Consider the following 18904-nt stretch of genomic DNA (forward strand, 5'->3'; position numbering starts at 1 on the left):
CTCCCCTAGTGCAACTTTAGCCCATTCCCCCTCATCCTGTCACCAGGCACGTGGGAGAATAGACCAACCCCTACCTCACTACAGCCTTCTTTAAGGTATCTATAGAGAGCAATAAGATCTCCCCTGAGCCTCTTCTTCTCCAGGCTAATGTTTTTCTCCAGATCATTTCCATGACCAAAAAGCCCTACTTTGTCTCAAGTAATCGTTTTGTTAAGAACTGATATTTTTCAGAGACTTATTAGCAGTTTTAAAAACTTTCCTTTTTAAATTGAAAGGACCAATTTTGGTATTTTTGGTTGAAAAATACTGGGTCACAATTACCTTCATTTTGACATGTGAGACACATGACCTTATTATAAGACCCTGAAACAAAATAAAAAATCTAAATATCTTGTGCTCAAAGCTTAAATAAACACAATGTGGGGAAGAAGGGTTATATTTTTCTCAGACTTTCATTTTTTCTTTAGGAAAAAAATGTTTTTCTTCTCAATAATTCTTTTGAAGCCTCATATATTTCCCTCATGTAGGAGGACTTTCTCTAGTCCAGTTTACTATGGATTCAGTAGTAAAACTGTCTTCCACAACAGAACCTTAAAAATACTGCTCCAGGTGAGAAGGAAACCTGAGCCCGTCAGCCTTTCCATGGAATTACTCAAGCCAGAGGCTTTTTCTACATGATATAGGTATCTACTTTCTCTTTGAAGCTTTCTGGAAAGCACTCTGTAAGAGAAATTGATGGTGCCTCTAAACAGAGGGGTACGGAGACATGAGGTCTGTGTGGTGGTAGGCGTGAAGAGTGACGTGAAACAACTGGGGGCGTTTCCCCACCACTGCAAAACGTGTGCCAGTAGGGTTGTGTATCTCTAAGATCTCTTGTGATGGATATAAGGCTTTTTAAGCAGGCTGTATTGCCAGCAGTGTCAAATCTGCAGGTTTTCCATCAGTCCAGGGTCACCAAGTGAGATTGAAATCATTCACGATCCCTGCCTGCTCTCTGTCCCACAGCTACCTGTTATGCGGGGTGGGCTGGAGTATTGCTGGCACCGGTGTGAGAGGGGCTTTGAATGACTCTGAGATCATGGTGGTGATGACTTGTGGATGGGGAGGGAAGCAGTGGAGGCTGACCTGCTCCTCTGCTCTTCCATCTTCTGCAGGGCTTTATTTCAAGAGCTCTCCTCTGTCCCTTTGCTTTGGTGCTTTATTCCCCTCCTGTTCCCTCCTTCAGAGTCTTATCCTTCCCACTTTTCTCTCCCTTATTTTTTTTCTGCTTTTGTTTTCAGTGCCAGTAGTTCAGTGAGATCAGTCTCAAAGCTTAAAACTTGTGAAAAGAGCCTGAGAGCTTTTTTTATTTGTTCCCTGTCAAAGCTCTTAGATTTCCAACTTAAGCTTTTGGAGGGGTATCTCAGAGGTGAAGACAACAGCAGGACTTGTGGGGACATCCCAGAGGGTTTGTTCTGGGAACATAATGCAGGCTGTATTGAAAGAGGCTTTGCATAGCAGTGCTCTCAAGCTTTTCCCTTTCTTTTAGAAAGGGTTCTTACCCTCTCACCCTTTCCTAAACTAAAGGCTGACCAAAGAGGTGCCTTCCAGCATGTCAGCATGCCCACTGCTGGTTGTTGGATTTGTTTGGTAAACCACTTAACTCTGTACAAGTTTTCCCTGCTCCTGAGCTGTTCTGCTCATGTGATAGCTGTTCTTGCCCTTCCTGCTGGGAGGGAGTGTGTTCATCAAGTGGAAAGTGCCAAGGCAGGTTGTGGGAGAGGAAGTGTGTTCCTAACAGGGAGGAAGAAGGCAGGGTGGAGACTCAGGCTTTGTGCAGGGTCCCCTCCTAGAATCATCTCCTTTCACAGTCCATGCTGCCTCCTGCTTAATTCCAGGAAGTCCTTAACTCTTACCTAGTTTGCTAAGTGTTGCCATCAGTAAGAAAACAGTGTTTAAACCAAGTGCTAGTGTGTCTCCAGAAACTCCGAGGGGATCTTTGGCTTGAATCCAGTGCCACCTGAGGAGCAGAAGATCACCTCCTGAAAGCTGGCCAACCCCAGTGTAGCCCCCCAAGCTAAGCCCAATGAGCAAACTTGTGTGGAATGGCTCCGTGATGCAAAACGTGATGCTTCACGTTGCTTAAACTTGAAAGCTGGAAAATTCAGAGCCAGCACCAAATATTTGTTCTGCTTTCAAAGCTGAGCATCAGGGAGCCACTCCTTAAATAGTGGGTGTCTGTTCTCTGAGTACAGATATGCTTATAGCACAGCTTTTGCCAGTGTTTTCCCTTCCTCATGCTTCCCACATGAATGTGTATGCAGCTTTCTAGCCATCTATTTTTACCCTTTAAATACGGTGTGAGGGGTGTAGCAGCTGTTCCTTCTCTAATACAGGTGGTGATAACATTCTACAAATTGTTTTCAGCCTTAACTGGTAAAGCTTGCCATGCAAGCTCTCATATTTCTTGTCAGAAGCAATAAGTTGGAAACTGTTTTGCATTTGACAAAATACATTAGTCAAAGATGCTTCAGCATATCTGTTACTTTCCTGTAGTACGCAAGTAATAATTCAGTTCTTAAAACGTTACATCTGGATTTGGGAGGTCACCTGAGTTCCCACTGCAGGAATTCAGAGACATGTTGGTGTGAGGTAGCAATGCTAACCTGTACATGAAGTGATAGATAGCATCATGGTGTTCATGTAACTAGAAAGAGCAATTGACTTCAGCCTGGAATTTAGGATGTGGGTCTCTCCAAGTCTACAAGGGTGAAATTTTTTGAAGTTTTAACCAAGTCTTTTACTGAAACTTTTTTAAGCTACTGTGGCTTTGGTTGTGTGTGGAAACCTTATTTCTAACCCTCAAAGGGGACAACATGTAGAGGAAGTCAGAATGGTCAAGACGAAATTGCAAAAGTTTCAACATCAGTTTGAGAAAAATGCATTCTGACTTACCACACCCTTAACTCCATCATGTTTCAGACAGCACCAAGAATTGGAAAATGAAGTCAGGTGTCAAGCCAAAAATAACCAGATTCATCAAATGAGGAAAAGATGAAGGGGTGACTCAAACAGTTGAAAAGCATGTGGTAAGCTGATAAATTCTGGGGTAAATCACAGGAAGGCTGACATGGAGTTGCTTTTAGGGGTTAGAAAGAGGTAATAAAACTAACAGCAATCAATATAGCTTTATGAAAACTGTTTTGTCAAAAAGTCACAGTATAGTACTTTAAGATGCCACCTGATAGGGGTGATGGTTTTGATGTGTACTTAAGCATACATCTATTCAAGTTTGTATAAGGCAAGTGAGTTTTTTCCACAGGATATTCTGAGTAAAAACAAAACTAGAAATATACAAAACTAATTGAAGACATTAAATGAATTGCAATCTTGCTAATTGTCATACTTTTTAAAGCAATTACAGGGAGAAGCAATCAGAAAGGACGTTCCCAACAGATACACCAAAGGGCTTATTCTTGGGCTCAGAGTTGTTCAGTCACTTGGTTTTTGGCTTGAGAGCAAATATTGTATTTCATTAGACAAATTCAATGATGATACAACCATTGAAGTAGTTAAAGGACAATGTCAAGGACAAAGTTGTTCTTCAGGGTCCTCTGGTTCACCTGGTAAACTAATCTTATTGAAATAGTGTTTTTAAATTGCCAATCAAATTCAAGGTATTTACAGACCAAAAATGTACTTTTAGTCATACTCTAAAGATGGGTTTGTGAAATACAATTTCCCTGTGAGTCAACCAGGCTTGTTGTTTTAACAGATAATCAGCTAAGCATGTTCTCCCCATGTGATACAGCACACCTGAAAGCAAATGCTACTGTCTTGGATTAGAGCAGATCGCTGAGTAAAGGTCAAGGAGGTGATATTTCCATGTGTACAGCATTAATGAGACCATTACTGAAATATAGAGTCTGTTTCTGGTGTTTACACACTAAAAGGATGTTGACAGATAGGAAGAGAATGTCCTAGCAGCACAAGCGTGGGTTGAACCATGCTGTCTAAAGAGAGGCAGGAGAAGCGAAGTCTATTTAGTTTCTCAAACAGGAGATCTGACTGTCTTCCACCAATACCTGAAAGCAAAGTTATTTAATAATCAAACTAGCTATGGATACAGCAAGATCTAATGGTTAGATGCTGAAGGTGGACAAATTCAGATTAGAAAACAGGCAGATAAAAATGCCTTTTGCTTTCAGCATCAGCAGCCAACCACTGAACCTGGGATGTTGGGCTTGCTTGTCAAGTGAAGTCTGTGAGCAAGTCCTGAGCCTTTCTGAAGAACATAAGATGCTGGCAAATGAGTTTGTGTGAGGCACAAGTGTTGTGATAAAATACTGTGGCTGATACAGTTCAAGCATCTGAGACGTGAGAGAGCTTACTGGTTTCAGTGGCTCTAGCCATAAACTGATCTTTTTTTTCTTACATAATGTTAACAATTTTAAGTAAAAATAGTCAAGGCCTGGAAACAATCCAGTGTTCAAGTGTTGCAGGCAGTGGTGTAGTGAAACCTGGTTTGACCTGAGCATCTGAGGTGGAAATGGCAGAGCAGGCAGCAAGAGCCATCTTTCATCTTGCAAACTGTGTGTGAAGCTCCTTGGGGACACTGCTCCTAACTACTTGTCTGGTACACCATGTTTAGTTTAGTCTTCCTGCTAACTTGATGGCTTTCAGGATCTAACAATCTTTGTCACCTAAGGAATAATGGTGAAACTCTTTCACTGTAGCTGATCAGCTGAAGACAGCCTTTCAAGAGGGCAGTGAAAGCACAAAGTACTTAATACAATGGAAAATAACAGTATGTCTCTTCTGTGGGTCTATAAAGTACTGATTATTTGTCAACTTACGGTTGGTTTTCAAATTCAGCATGCCATCAGAATATAAATGTTATAGAACACAATATCAGCCAAGCTTGGGGAAAAATATTCAGAACAAAGCATGGGATGAAACTTTGATCTAGTTAGACATTTTAGGGGTGGTAAGGTAGCTTGGTGTATTGCACTCATAGAAGAAAGATGGGAAGAGAAACTCTTCAGAAGAAGTTCTGTGCATAAATACACTAGAGACTGAAAGGTAACCGATATACTGTACATGTGTGTAGAGAAATCTGGAGCAGAACGAACTTCTTGGCCCACAGTGGGATGTGAATCCTAGTTGTGGGCCAGTGACAGTCGGTCATTGACTGAAAGTACTGGCTTGTGCACATGCAAAGCAAGAATAATCTCCAGTCTGAAGCTTTCTTCCTACATAGATGCAGTAGCAAAACAAATGCTAGGTACCTGGCTGCACTGGGATGCAAGAGGTGACATCTATATACTAGGCAGCATCTACAGGCTGAAAAATCAATTCCTTGCTAGCTTAGGAGAATATCCTGTGGGCTGAAAGGAGTGTGGTAGCAGGCATGCTTATCTGAACAGTATGGTTTATATGAAGCAATTGCACTTTGTAGAGTATGTCATGTGGTGGGTATGAAGTAGGAGTAAGGGGCAGGGGTCACTGATCCTCTCTGATAGGGAGAGAGGAGCTGAAAGAGGAGTAGGGGGTCATTACTCAACAGAGATAACTGACTTTCTCATAAACGGCCTGTCCCCCACCACTGCAAAAGTCAGCATGGGAAGTTTATGGAGCTTCTCTGGCATATGTGAACTACAATGACTACAATGGTGCAATATGTGTAAGTATCTATCCTGTATGCAAGTGCTTTGTACCTGAAGCAACCCTGTTAAGGTGTCAATGGCCAGACACAAATGTCGGCAGCACAAATACACTCAAAAAGGCTCTTGATCCCTTTTGAAGGGCCTTCCTATTAATTCCAGCACACACAATACAGGGCAAGTTCTTCTTGCATGGGTAGTGTGTAATATCTCATGCTTGTTCGTGTTTTGACTACTTGGGAGGCTGGGAGAAACTTGACTTTACATCTAGTTTTTACTCAGATTAACCTTTCAGATAGAATAAATCCTGCAAGCAGAAGGACCTCTGATATTAGTATGATGGTGCCTATGCTAGGATCAAAATTTTGATGGGGTGGCATTTTTTGTGTATTCACAGCTATGCTAGTCAAAGTCTAAAGTAAATTTATGTACTGGAGTCCTGCATATCCTTACATAGCAATGACATTGCCCATATATTCGTTCTGCTTTATTGGTCTGATTTTAGAAAAGCTTGTTCTGACAATTTCCTTACTTGCTTGGCTTGGCATTCCCAAGCATCATGTCAGCTTTCCACAGAGGAAAGTTTAGAGCCATCTCATTTAGGTCAGCTAGGGAATTCAGAACACTGCTTGGTTGTGTTGAGCCAGGCCTACATTGCCTCTTTATATTACCACGGCAAGCAGCATGACTCAGGGAGAAGATAGTTTAAGCACTCCATCTAAGTAAAATAAATGGAAACATAGATGGTGAGAGGCAAAAACTTTAACAGCAATAAAAAGAGAGGGAAGGCTGATAGGAGCAGTCAACAATTTCATTTCTAGTTAGTTGGCATATTCACTGAGAGAAAACAGGCAATAATTGGGCATGCAGCATTTCTTCAGACTCACTTGAAAGGCTGTATTTTATTTCAGTTTGCCTCATGAAAGCGATTGCTTCTCTCAGAGACCTGTTCGTCACTTAAATCTTTATACTACTATACCTCTATCGTTATGGCACTGAAAGTCATTTCTGCAGGAAGTGCTGACAGTGGGTGATTCTGGCTTGGGCACTGTTTTATTTGTGGGAGGCAAAGATGCTGAAGACTGAAGGAAACAACTGAAAGGGAGAGTAAGTGAAAGCTTGTTCTAATTTCTAGCCTAAATGTACTACAGCCCAGGATACACCCCTTTTCAGGGTGTGAGAATAATACTGTCATCAGAAGTCAGTTGCTACTTTATGCATGATGTTTCACCACCGAAGGTGTCCATGGGAATCACTCAAACCCTCCTCTGCCCTCCCTCTGCTCAGACCCAGTTGATGGGTGTCTTCTGCAGCAGGTCCTGGCCAGCACAAGCTGGTAGCTGCTGAGGAGAGCAGTCCCACCCTTCCTCCTGCTCCCACCAGTGTTGTCTGGCTGGGAGCAGTTGGCTACTGCACTGCTCTCTGTCCAACATCCCACATGGTTATTTTTAACCCAGATTGGCATCTTGATTCACATCATGTGGCCTCATGCTTTTGCCAGCAGAAACGGACTGTGGAGTTAACCCCAGCTTTGGTGAAAGCAGCCTCCCTGCAGCCCTCATCACCCTGGGTAGCTCATCTCAATTTGCCCTGCAGTGTCCTAGGTGGGGGGCAGTGCCTGGCACAAACACTTCTCTGCCTGTGCTGGAAGCATCTCCCCTGGTAATGTGGAAGGTGGTATTGTTTTCTCCTACTGCTGTGGCACATGAGCATAGGCTCATATTGTCCAGAACAGCATACATAGGCTTGGGACGAGTGAAAAGCTATTGGATCCCACAGCACATACATAACTTTTCAGATCTGCTAGTAGAGTCCAGGTATTTTTCTCTGCTTTCCTCATGCTTTTCATTACGATATTTCACCAAATTTCTTCTTATAGGCTTCAAAACCGTTACACCCATGACAGTCAGGGAAAATAATTTCCCCCAGTAAATAGCTGTTAGCATTGAAGAACTGTGGCAATAAAACTCTAAATGGGAAACTGCACCAGAAGTACACTTCTGCATGGAATTTGAATATTCTAGCTCTGAGTATGACTGCTGACCACAACAGGCTCCAACCACAATCCATCCCCCCTGTGGAAGTCAATAGGGGTAGGATCCATCTCATCCAGCTTTAGAGGTCAGCACTATGTGAGGCAGTATCTGGAGCAGTCAGACAGAGACTCTTTGAAGTCAGGGGAGAGTAAATGTGTTTTGGCACTAATCTGTCTCATCTATTTTAGATTTGTCTGAAGGTGTGGTCTGACTTCTTTTTCTGGACAGCCAATCAGCTGCCAATAATGAGTTCAGATTTGGATATCTACATCTCAAGTCAGCTGATATGTACCTTCAAACTTTCCAGTTACTTCACCTGGCTCTAGACCAGCTCTTGGCAGATCAGCAGTTAGTTCTGAGCACTCATGTAACCACGATGATAACCTTTGAGTTCTTGCTTCGCAAGGTCTTGAATTAAATGGATGTGATGTTAGTGGAGATGTGACCACACATTACTATAGTTTACTTATGTACTTACATGTGTTGTTGCAAGCTGTTCAGTGATGTCTACCAGTGTTTCTATGCCCTTCATGACAAATTACAGTTTACAGTACAAGAATCACAGAATCCTTTATTTGGGAAGGCATCTCCTAAGCTCACCTAGCCAAACCTCCTGCTCAAATCAGGACAAACTGTAGGATCAGACTCACTCAGGGCTCTGTCCATTTGGTCTTAAAAACCTTCAAGGATGGAGACTGTGTGACCTGTCTGGGTGACCTGCTCCACTTCTTGGCTGCTTGGCTGTCCCTGTGGGGAAAATGACTTTCCTCATGTCAAGACAGAACATCCCATCCTCTGTCAGAACACACAACTTTTGTGTCTCATCCTGCCACTATGCATGTTTGTGGAAAAGCCTGGCTCAGTCTTCTTATCTTCTCCTTGTAGGCGCTGTGGGGCTGCTGATAGGTCCCCTGAAAACCATCTCTTCTCTAGGCTGGATGAACCCTGGTCCCTCAGCTTCTCCTTGCAGGGCAAGTGCTCCAGCACCAATCATTGTGGTGGCCCTCTGCTGAGCTCCCTCCAGGCTATCATTGTCTTTCCTGTACTAGGTGGCCCAAAACTGGACACACTGTCTAGATGTGCTCTAATGAGCACAGAGCAAAGGGAAAAAACCACTTCTCCATATATGCTGGCCATGCTCCTGTTGGCACAGCCCAATTGGTTTCCAACTTGCACTGTTTGCTTGGTAGGATTTTGGTGGTAGTCTTGTAGTGATTGAGAGTTGTGGGAAGAATTAGCAGTTCTTGTTATTAGGTATCATTAAGCCATGAATACCTTCAAAGATTAAAAGTCTGTTGGTATTTATTGGGAATATCTCCCTAAAACAAAATGCTCACCAGGATTTATTATTTAGCTTCAAAAAAGTCTGATGTGGAAACTCTTTACAGCTCAAATAAAAAAAAGCTAATTATGTTTTCAGAAATGTTGATGATCTCTTTTTGGCATGAAAGTTGTGAAATGCTGAGGTGCTCAAGCTCGTTATGTGTAGTCTTTTCTTTTTGGCACTCAACAGTGCTGCACATGAACAATGCACCGCTGCCGTTGCATTCAACCTTGTGACTTTCTCGCAAAGTAGAAATGAGTTGTACTTCCTGTTTAAAAGGAAGCAGCTCTTGTGCTGAAACACAGCCACCTCTGGCGTAATTTTAGCTGTCAGGCATCCAGACCCAATTTTGATAATCTACAATCCCCCCAGAATGGGAGAAAGAGGTCCTTCCAGAGGTTCCTTCATTTCATCTTTCATACCTATTTCAGGGTGAGAAGTGGCTTGCCTGTCTTCACTGACCCAAACATCATCTAAACAGTCAGTCCAAGTTATTAGTCTTTAATGGAAACCCAGGGCTAAAATCCTAGCTAAAGCTAAGCCTAGGCATTACCTTTCAAGTGCTTCTGCCCCTAGCTCATTGTTGGGAACTGAGATTCCTTCTAGGTTTTTCTCCAAACTAAAGCCTCCGGGCTATCCCTTATATTGCCTGAAGGATACTTTGGAGACATGGGGATGCTAACGGGGGGGCAAGAAGGCAGTTGTCTGCCTCCTCCTTTAGTCCCCCCTTTGCCAGGACATTTCCCCCCCCATTTAAGTGACTTCATAGTCACTGGGGATGTGAAGAGGGGTTGTACCTAGCATTTCCATTCCTACCACCTCACATCTGTGGATCGTCCTTGCAGTGGGGCAGTAAACACCCCATAGAAAAGAGACCTAACTTATTTCACTAAAGAAAATGCTGCTATTTAGCTACTAGGGTGCTTAAAAATTATTTCAGTAGAAATGGTACTAAAATCTCCCTTATTTCCACAGCCATGTCTTTACTACTCAACTTGGCTACTGTTTTCAGTGATGCAGTCAACACAGCTGAAGTGCAACAGTTTCCTTCAACACCTCTGCAGACATCTAGATGAAACCCAACTGTTAGTGAGTTTTGCTGGGGGATGAAGGATTTGGGGTTTTTGTCTTGTACAGTTCTCAAAAGATAAGCTAAATTCTCACACTGGGGGAAAAAATCACCAGTGTGTGTGCAGCACAAAGCAAAATGATGGCACCCTGGGATATAAAACTGGTGGTTTGTTTCTAGCCTGTGGGAGTTCTGGCTAGGTTGCACCATTCGCAGGTTTAACTAAGAGAGCATTTCAAATAAAGAATCTTTAATGCTGAACAGAAACTTTAGTTGTGTTTTGCTGCATATTGAAAAACTCTCATGCACAACCGGCTCTCAAAAGCAAAAAGCGCTGCGGGCTCCTGTCCCAACAGCCAGCCCCTGCCCCAGTCCCTCCTCAAAGGCGCCACGGTGTTTTGGTTAAAAGAGCCACATGGTAACCTAAGTGAGAGCAAATCTCAATTAAGACTTAGTTTTTAGCCTTCAAACTATCCAATGAGTTAGTCTCGGGGATTAAGGAAAACAAAACCTTACCAATGGCTGGATAAAATTCACATTCCTTTCAACTGTGATCATCCTACATCAAGGAAATGTTGGCAGTCTCCTAAGGTATGCCTGTGAAAGTTGTTATATTGCTTTAAGTATGTTAAGAAAAAGGAACCAAGAGCTATAGCACAAATGTGTTATATAAATCTTCATTGGGATCACTGCTCTTTTTATAAAAATAGATTGATCAATGTTGGGTCTCAGTGGGCAACCTTTAAAAGAGACCACATCAAATGGGGAGGCAAAGCTGTAGGTCTCCACCCCCATGCTGGCTCTTCTCCTCACAAGAGACAGCTATGTCATCTCTAGCCATAAAAGAAATTGAAGAATGTCTGTCTTGCTAAAGACAGAAAAGGAGTCCTTTCCCCCTCTCTGCTGGAGCAAGCCATGTCCCTACAAAGCCATGTCCCAGGCTGCGAAGTGAGCTGCATACCTGAACGGGGGCTTAAGGGGGCAGTAAAACATTCCTCTTACTCTGGGGGAAGGTGTCCTGAGGTAGGAATCATAGCTACATGGCACCTTTATTTAGCTATTTAATTAGTGTGGGAACATTGTAATTTGCTAGCTAGGTCTATCAGCAGCAAATTCTTAATTCTGAAAGAAGGGGAAAGTTTGATGTTCAGAGGGACTTTCCGAAGCACAGTATCTCCTAGGAAACATATGTGGGATACTTCATTTCTAGTGATGCTTCTTACCCTGAGTACTTACACTTAAAAGAGCAGTTCAGCACAACGTTGATGGTGTGCAGTTCATGAGATTGCCCATCCAACATTTGAACCAGGTAAAAATGCACAGATTATTGTGGTAGAAAATCCACTTAGACCTTTTATTCCTTTTTCTTCAACAACGGTTGTTTGTCTGCAGCTTAGAAAATCTTGTTCTTGCTATTTTTAATCAGAAATCTGAGCAGAAATAATCAGTGCTATTGTTACAAAATGGTGTCTTATTTTCAGAAAGCTGTACCAGAGAAACATGAAACAAAATCCTACTGAGGTGTCCTGTGTTGAGTCATTCAGAGATCTGTTTTGGCGAATAAGAGTTCATCAGCTCAGATAGAAATGGCACTTGTGGAACAAGCAATTCATCAGAGGAAGATGAAGTGTTTGTTTTGGATTCATGTCTGTGATGGAGTATGAGAGCAACAAAGACCCTTTGTGCGGTTATCAACCCCATGCTGCTACGTGGCAGCCAGTCACCCAAATCAGATTACTCAAAATGGTTTTGTTGCAGTTGTTTGCTATCAAAAATATTTTCTTCCATTCAAGAGCTTTTTCCAGTGTCTTTCTCAGGGACTCTCTACTTAAGACAAGGCCAGTAAGGTCCCTGTGTGAGTACAGGAAAGCTTCAGGAAAAAGGGTAAAGACTGTCACTGTGGCTGAGTGGCAAAGGGAGGTATAGGGATGCAGACACTTCATGGCTATGTCCTCCCTATAGCCAAGTTCCTGCACTGGGTCATGGTGTGTCTCAAGACTTCGTGTGAAACTTCTGAAGAAATAACATGCTGGTGCATCCCCAGCAGCCAAGCTCTACAAAGTAGCCTCCCTCAACTTATGAATCAGAGTAACTGGGGTCATTTCTTGCTGTTCAGATGATTTTATAAGGTAAGAAAAAAAGTCCTTTTCCCTTCTTTAATTCTCTTCATGACCACATGAAAAAATACCCTCCTTTGATATTTCAGTCCTTACTACTCCTTGTCACCTTCTAGAAAAGCCCTTCAGTCCCCCTCTAGTAGCAAATGACCAGAGGAAGAAAGTCAACATGTTTAGGAGCTACCATGGAGAAGGAGAAAACATCACAGAACACAGACCAGCTCTCGTTTAAGCATCCCTAATAGCCACAAAATCCTCAAGATCTTTTACTGCTCAGTCTGAGCATGTGGATAATGCAGCTGTTTCCATAACAAGTGAGGTCTAGAAACCAAGAGTAGGCTTTCTGTGAAAGATAAGTAGAAGATACAGCAGCAGGCCCTTGTTGGATGCTCTGAGACAGCAAAACCCATAAAGCTCAGGCATGAGATGGGAGGATCTTGATCAGTGTTTGGATGGAGAAAACACATGCACCTGATTTTCCCCAACAAAACTCTCTAGGAGGTGGGTTTCATCTAGGTGTCTGCAGAGGTATTGAAGCAGATGATGTTCAGCTGAGCTGTGATGAGTTTGTCACTTGAGACTTGCTCCTTATATCTGGGAAGATGTCTGCACTGCATCTCAGGAGTTTCTCCAACAAGAATACAGGATGGATCGATTATTGATTATAAGGCACATTGTGAGTACAGCTTTTTTTGGGGGGCCTGCTCTCAAGAGCCATGTAGACACAAACACTGAGCTTTAAATTAGAGGGATTAAAAATTAATTGAAGATCATTATTTTTGCCCTGTCTGAATCTCTAAATCTTCTTGGAATCTGGTTGTTTAGACACCACTGCCTTTTTTTTTTTTTTTTAAACTGCTGACAGAGGAGAATTGTTGGTCTGGTCTTTGGTGGGATGTCAGAGGGTCTGAGAACAGCCAACCACATGCTTCAAACCAAATAATGGCAAATGGAGCCCTTGTTACACGACTCACAGACAAAGAACTGTCTCTGCTTTTCAGTTTGTTTCCCAGATGCTGCTGGAAGTGTTTTAAGTATTTGGTATTCATGATATGCTCTTTGGTTAGTATTTGATTCATTCAGATTGTTTTCCACTGAGTGGCAAGAACAATAGTTTCCAGTTTCAATTCTTGAAAGTACAAATTCAAAATTTCTTTGAAATGCTAATATTTGCTTAAAATATGCTGTTCCTGGTAAAATGCCTGCCACTAGGCTTGTATGGTAGATTGCTTAGAGCATGCTTTGTTCTAAAAGGGCAAATTTAGGTGAGAGAAACGTAACAAGAATGATTTTTTTAAAGAAAAAAAAAACACCAAAAGACACACAAAACAAACAACTACAACAACACCCTAACCTACAACCAAAGATATTTTGAGTAGGCCTCAAATGATAAATTTTATAAAAAGATTATCATTATCAACTAGCCCACCTTGATTACTTGGCACAAGCTTTTTCTAGGTGCAAATAAAGCCCATAGGTATGGATTTAGCAGAACATAGACTAGATGTGTATTTTAGAGCAGTAGGTGTATTAGGGCAGAAATCAGACATATTTTCATATTTTGTTCTTCTCTTGTTTTCTTTTGCTTCTGTTTTGTTCTTCTCTGTTGGACACTGTGCAGATCAAACTGCATTGCATAGTGATAGGAAGATTTGCTTTTGGGGTGGGTAGAACAACTGGCAGAAGGAATCAATAGGGACTGTAAGGAGGGTGAAGGAGAATGCTGTAACTTCCCCAAACTATTTTGCCATTCCTCATCTCCCTTCCCTCTTGAAATACAAGATTCCCCCTTCCCTATTTATGCTCTTCTCTCACCTCTGTCATGGGCTTGAATTTTGAATGTTCATGCTGCAAGATACTGTATCTCACCAGCGTTCAAAGCTTGCTCCCAGCCCATTCATTTATCACCACTATCAGAAGCAGGCAAGTCCTCTAAGCCACAGTGGCCCCTGGCATGGAAGGAGAGTCAAAGCTCTTTCCAAGAGGCAATGTGGCTTGTCTGATGAAACATAAGCTATTATCATCTGCCTTGTTTTGTTTTCCTTAGAAGCAGACAAAAAATCCATATTCTAGACAACTGGCTTCAGTACTATGCCCCCATGTCCATCCTTGGTCGAGCTTGGCCTGCTGTTTATATGATGCTTTTAGCAGAATGGATAACTTTAACTGACCCTGTGAAGCAATATTGCTTCAGAGGAACCCTCAGCACCATGAGCTGAATTTTCTATCTTTCTGTTATTTCTTTGTTTAGTGAGGGCTGTCTGGAGCTGGTAGATACGGACTTCAGAAACCTACAATAAGGTTGCCGAGGGCTGCTTTTCATGAGGCTTGACCACTACACAGGTGTGTCCAGCCTTTGCTCGTCCTCCTGACTGTATTGCAAATCCTGACAGGTTGCAAAAAGAGAAGACAAGGGAACCCTCCAGGGCAGTAGAAGCAATAGTCCCTTTTTAGTAATCATGGGGTGTTGCTTAACTGAATTTAGTCTGCAAGTATTGTTTTTAACTGAAGAAATTATTCCTTGAAATAGAGTGAAAGTGAACAGAACAATTCATTTCTGCTTACAACACACAGTGTTACCCAAGTCATGTCCTATTGTCATATCCTATTGCACCCTGGATGGTGTTTCTGAAAGAGGTTGGACTGTGTGGTGCAGGTCACAATGTAATATTTTCTGAGGATTCATGTTTGGTCTCTGTACAATCACAGATCAGCTGTGAACATCTGCGGAAAGTGAAAGAAAGAGCCATGTACCACTGACACAGCTTTGTAGTCATTATTCAAATAACATTTGCAGATGCTTTTTTTGCTATTTTTTTCTTTAATCAAATCCCACCAGCATTAGAAAACACCTTGCCCAACACCACAGACTAGCAAAGTAGCAATCATGTTATGTTCCTCAGACATTATGAATCACATAAACGAAGGAAAAAAAATCATGATAAAAATTCAACCATGTGAAAAATCTATAGGTTAGAAAGCCTAGAAATGAATAAGAATGATGAAACAGACCTATGTTCAAACCTGTGCTTGCAAAGAATGATCTCTTTTGTCTGCAAAAACTCCATTTTAAAATTATATTTGAGCTTTTTCACATCCCAAACCTTGGTTTAGAGAACTGCCAGTATGTCCAGTATGAAAGAGACTTTTCTTTTTTATTGCTGAATATACAGTAATGAGAAGCTTCCTATCTGATAAATACAATAGATGAGATAATTAAACGCTGATGATCTGTTTGGCAATGCACAGCTTGCGCCAAGTAAGGATGGGCTTTCTCCAGAAGAACTTATAATGTTTTCTCTCAGCAAGTGGCAGGTGGATGAAAAAAATTTTATTTCAGTAAATTTTATTTCAGAAAATATTATTTCAGTAAAACAGACCGTGGTGGTAAAATGACAAATAATCCAGCCTTTAGCAAGCACAGAGCTTTAGCAAGCACATGGTTTGGAAGGGCTGTTCAAAACCCATCAGGCTGATGCATGTCTAAGCTAAGAGAGACCTGACCAGGCTCAAGCTGGGCTTTGGGGTGGCAGCAAAAGGCACAGCCAGGGGGGCACTTACCTAGCCAGAGGTGCTCCCAATTCCCTCTACCGACCCTTCTCACTGTGTTCCTTGAGTCCTCCGTGAGCCCAAGGTTCTCACGTTCAACCACGTTCTCCCAGTGGTTCATCAGGAAGGACTTAGTTGTAAGTCCTACATTTGTTCTCGGGCTGCTCTCTTTCTTGTAAGAGAGAAACCACAAGTGTTTTTCTTCCGGTTTTAGTCATTTCCTTTCAGCTTGGCAAACCTTGTTGTGTTTTTGTTTTGTTTTTTTTTTTTTTTACAAGATCTCTCAGATATTCAGGCTGAGTGCTCCCTTGAATAAGGGAGCCCACAGGGAGTGGTTCCTTTAGGCACCACGTTCAGTGCAGATATCCTGAGTAATAATTTCATTATGATTATTTACTTGGCAGCCCCAATTCCTGACAATATTTCTACCCTTGCTTCAGTGCTAACAATTTTGAACTGCTGGAGAGTCATATTGTAGGCTTCAACCCTGCTGTGCTGCGTGAGGAAGAATGGCCACAGTCTGCCTGGCTCTGCACAGCTCAGTGCCTCCCCAGGCTATAGACAAGGGCAGCAAGAAGTGCCTTGGTGCTTCAGGACCCTCACTCTCATTGTCGCGAATGATGAAGAAGTTGAGAGGCTGAGTTGCTTTAAAAAATAATTAAGGGATAGCAGGAGTATGGTGGACTGAGGCTTCCTTCCCATGCATGGATGGAGGTTTGGCTTGCACCTCATCATCAGCATGGAGATGGGACAAGACCCCATCTAAATCAACAAAGTGGGAAAGCATGATTAGGTGTACACTGACAAAATTCCTATTATTGGTCACAAAGCAAAGAATATCCAACAGAGGAGGGAGCATGAGAGGATGAGGGAAGGCTCACTCCTTCTCTTGCCTCTTTTGAAGTCCTTTCTTCAGTTCTGAGCCCAGTTCATAATCTCCTGTGCCCTTTGAGGCACTGCTGCAGGTGTTTTGGTTGTCTTGACTACAGGCATTAGTAGTTTCTAGAGAAACAACAGTTGTAATGAGATGCTGACAGTAGGCTCTTCAGGGGCTGTTTGCAGGGCCTGAAGTGAACAAGGTGTCAAGAGGAGGCCATGCAGCCATGCTGCCCTTCTAGCAGCCCAGCTGAGCAGGCAGGGGAAAATCTAATTAACTCAGGAGAATGGTGCTAATGTCCGTCATAGGAACAATACTGAGTAACTGAGCACTCTGTATTGAAATTTTGTTCTTTACTAAGGTGTCTCGAAGCTCCCCACGCTGTGATGGAGCATGGATGAAGTGGGGAGAGAAGATGGTGTGGAAAGAGAGAAAGTGTGATGCAGTCAAAAGGCAATTCAATAAATTTGTTGGTCAAGGCAAGCTCCAAAGAGCTCTGTCAGTGAATGGGAAAAATGAGCCAGACCTCTGAGGTCAAAAGAGGTGGGCTGAGGGGGAGTGGGGAGCACCAGGCTCTGACTGGCCACTAGCAAGAAAGCCGGAGTTAGCAAGAAGAGAAAGAGAGGGGGGAGAGAGAGAGGCTCATTCACTGCACTTCAGCTTTTTTGTCTCAGTGCACACCACTTCAGAGTGGGATACTTGCTGGAGTGCTTCTGGTGGAAGAAGTACAGAAGGTAAATTTATTACTTTCTGCATGCCTCGCAAATTCATAGAACCCAGTCAGTCTGTCCCCAACTCTAATTTGCTCTGAAATGGATAAGCAACCACAGCCAATTTATTACCTCACAAAGCAAACACTGTTTATGTTTTGATCTTTATTTAATCTGCTTGTTTGCTAGCCCTAGCCTTTTCCATCCATGACACATTTTTAACATCGTCAAATATTTCTAATCTCCAGACTAGTCAGCTACTCACCTACGTAAACACAGTTGTTAACTCGCTTGTGGAACGTTTTACCAAAGAGCGATGTTTGCATCTGAGATAGGAGGAACCAGACCAAGCCCTGTGGTCACTAATGGCCAGCAGCTTGTCACACCAATATCTTTCCTGAAATCACATTTCCCTCGTGCTTCATAGGCCAAGCTGGCTGCAGCTCCTAGCCCCATCAATGCTAATTACTGAGGTGGCAAAATCAAGACTTCAGGACTTCACAGATGCAGCAGGCCGGCCACCATGTCAGCTCCTACATTTCCAAGCATGACCGCACATACCAAAGTGACTTGCATCTGCTTTAACCTGGCTGTGAAGTGTATTAGCTGAGCTTTCTGGGCCATCTTCCCTGCCACGCTGGGCTGCTGTGGCTGAAACTGAAGCTGTGGCAAGAAAGACTCCTCCAGATTTTGCAGCTTTACCTCCTTGGGTAGTGAATCAGAGCCAGCAGGCATTTCAGCGCCTCTGTGGGCCGTGTTTGGAAAGCCTGATTCCCTTAGAAATGAAACTTCCTTAACGAAAGCAAGAGCCACAGCCATGTATTAGTGCTGCAGGTGCACATTACTTCTAAAAGAACAGGACAGGCAGAAGTCAGAAAATGTCTGGAAACCTTAGAAACCTCAGCCAGTTAGGCTAAGGTCAGACCTGAGTAGGCTGATGTTATTCTGATGAGGCATGTGTATCACTGCTTTAACTCACAAAGTTTTCAGGCCATACTCCAATATATTGGCAAAAGATGCCTCTTTCTGGTGAAAACTGCTCATCCTTTTGTATGCATGTATGAGCATCTCTGTGTTAATCTCTGCTGCCCTGGGAGGACTGCTGTTTTATCTCTGTGTCAGTGGAGATATGAAGCTTTTGGAAGGCCCTCAAAATCTCACCATAGGTTTTTAAATTCTTTACAGTAATTTCAATAGGAAATACCAGATGTGTTCTGTGGATAAATGCTCCCAGGGAAGTCAGCTGATAAATATTACAGTAAATCCGAGGAAGCATATCTGAGGACCCTGCTCCACGCAGAAACGAAAGGTTAACTTTAGATGAGAGGGAAGCACCAAATCTTTTGCTGCAGTGTATTGAGCATATCAAAGTAGTTACTCAGGCCCTCCCATCCCTTTCAAGTCAAGGTCTTCACTCCCAGCTTATCGTTTTCCTCAGCTGGACAGACTGATGTATGTCCAGACTGGCATTCCTCTTCTTCTGGTATGACAGCTGTGCATCTTGCTATTTGGAACGGATATGTAAATCAGCTTCTTCCTTATTCATTAAAGGAATTCATTAAAAAAATTCATTATTCTCA

The 18904-nt window shown here is 42.6% G+C and overlaps 1 protein-coding gene across 1 annotated transcript in view; it reads right to left on the minus strand.

Moving 5' to 3' along the window:
• Positions 1 to 15903, minus strand: part of NEDD9 (neural precursor cell expressed, developmentally down-regulated 9) — a 98288-nt gene extending 82385 nt beyond the window's left edge. Inside the window, exon 1 of the mRNA XM_083827547.1 lies at positions 15750 to 15903. The gene's annotated coding sequence lies outside the window, so the exon portion shown is untranslated. The remainder of the gene's footprint in view (positions 1 to 15749) is intronic.
• Positions 15904 to 18904: the final 3001 nt, after the last annotated feature.

Source organism: Anser anser (genome assembly GCF_964211835.1).
Source record: "Anser anser genome assembly, chromosome: 2".
Lineage (NCBI taxonomy): Eukaryota > Metazoa > Chordata > Aves > Anseriformes > Anatidae > Anser > Anser anser.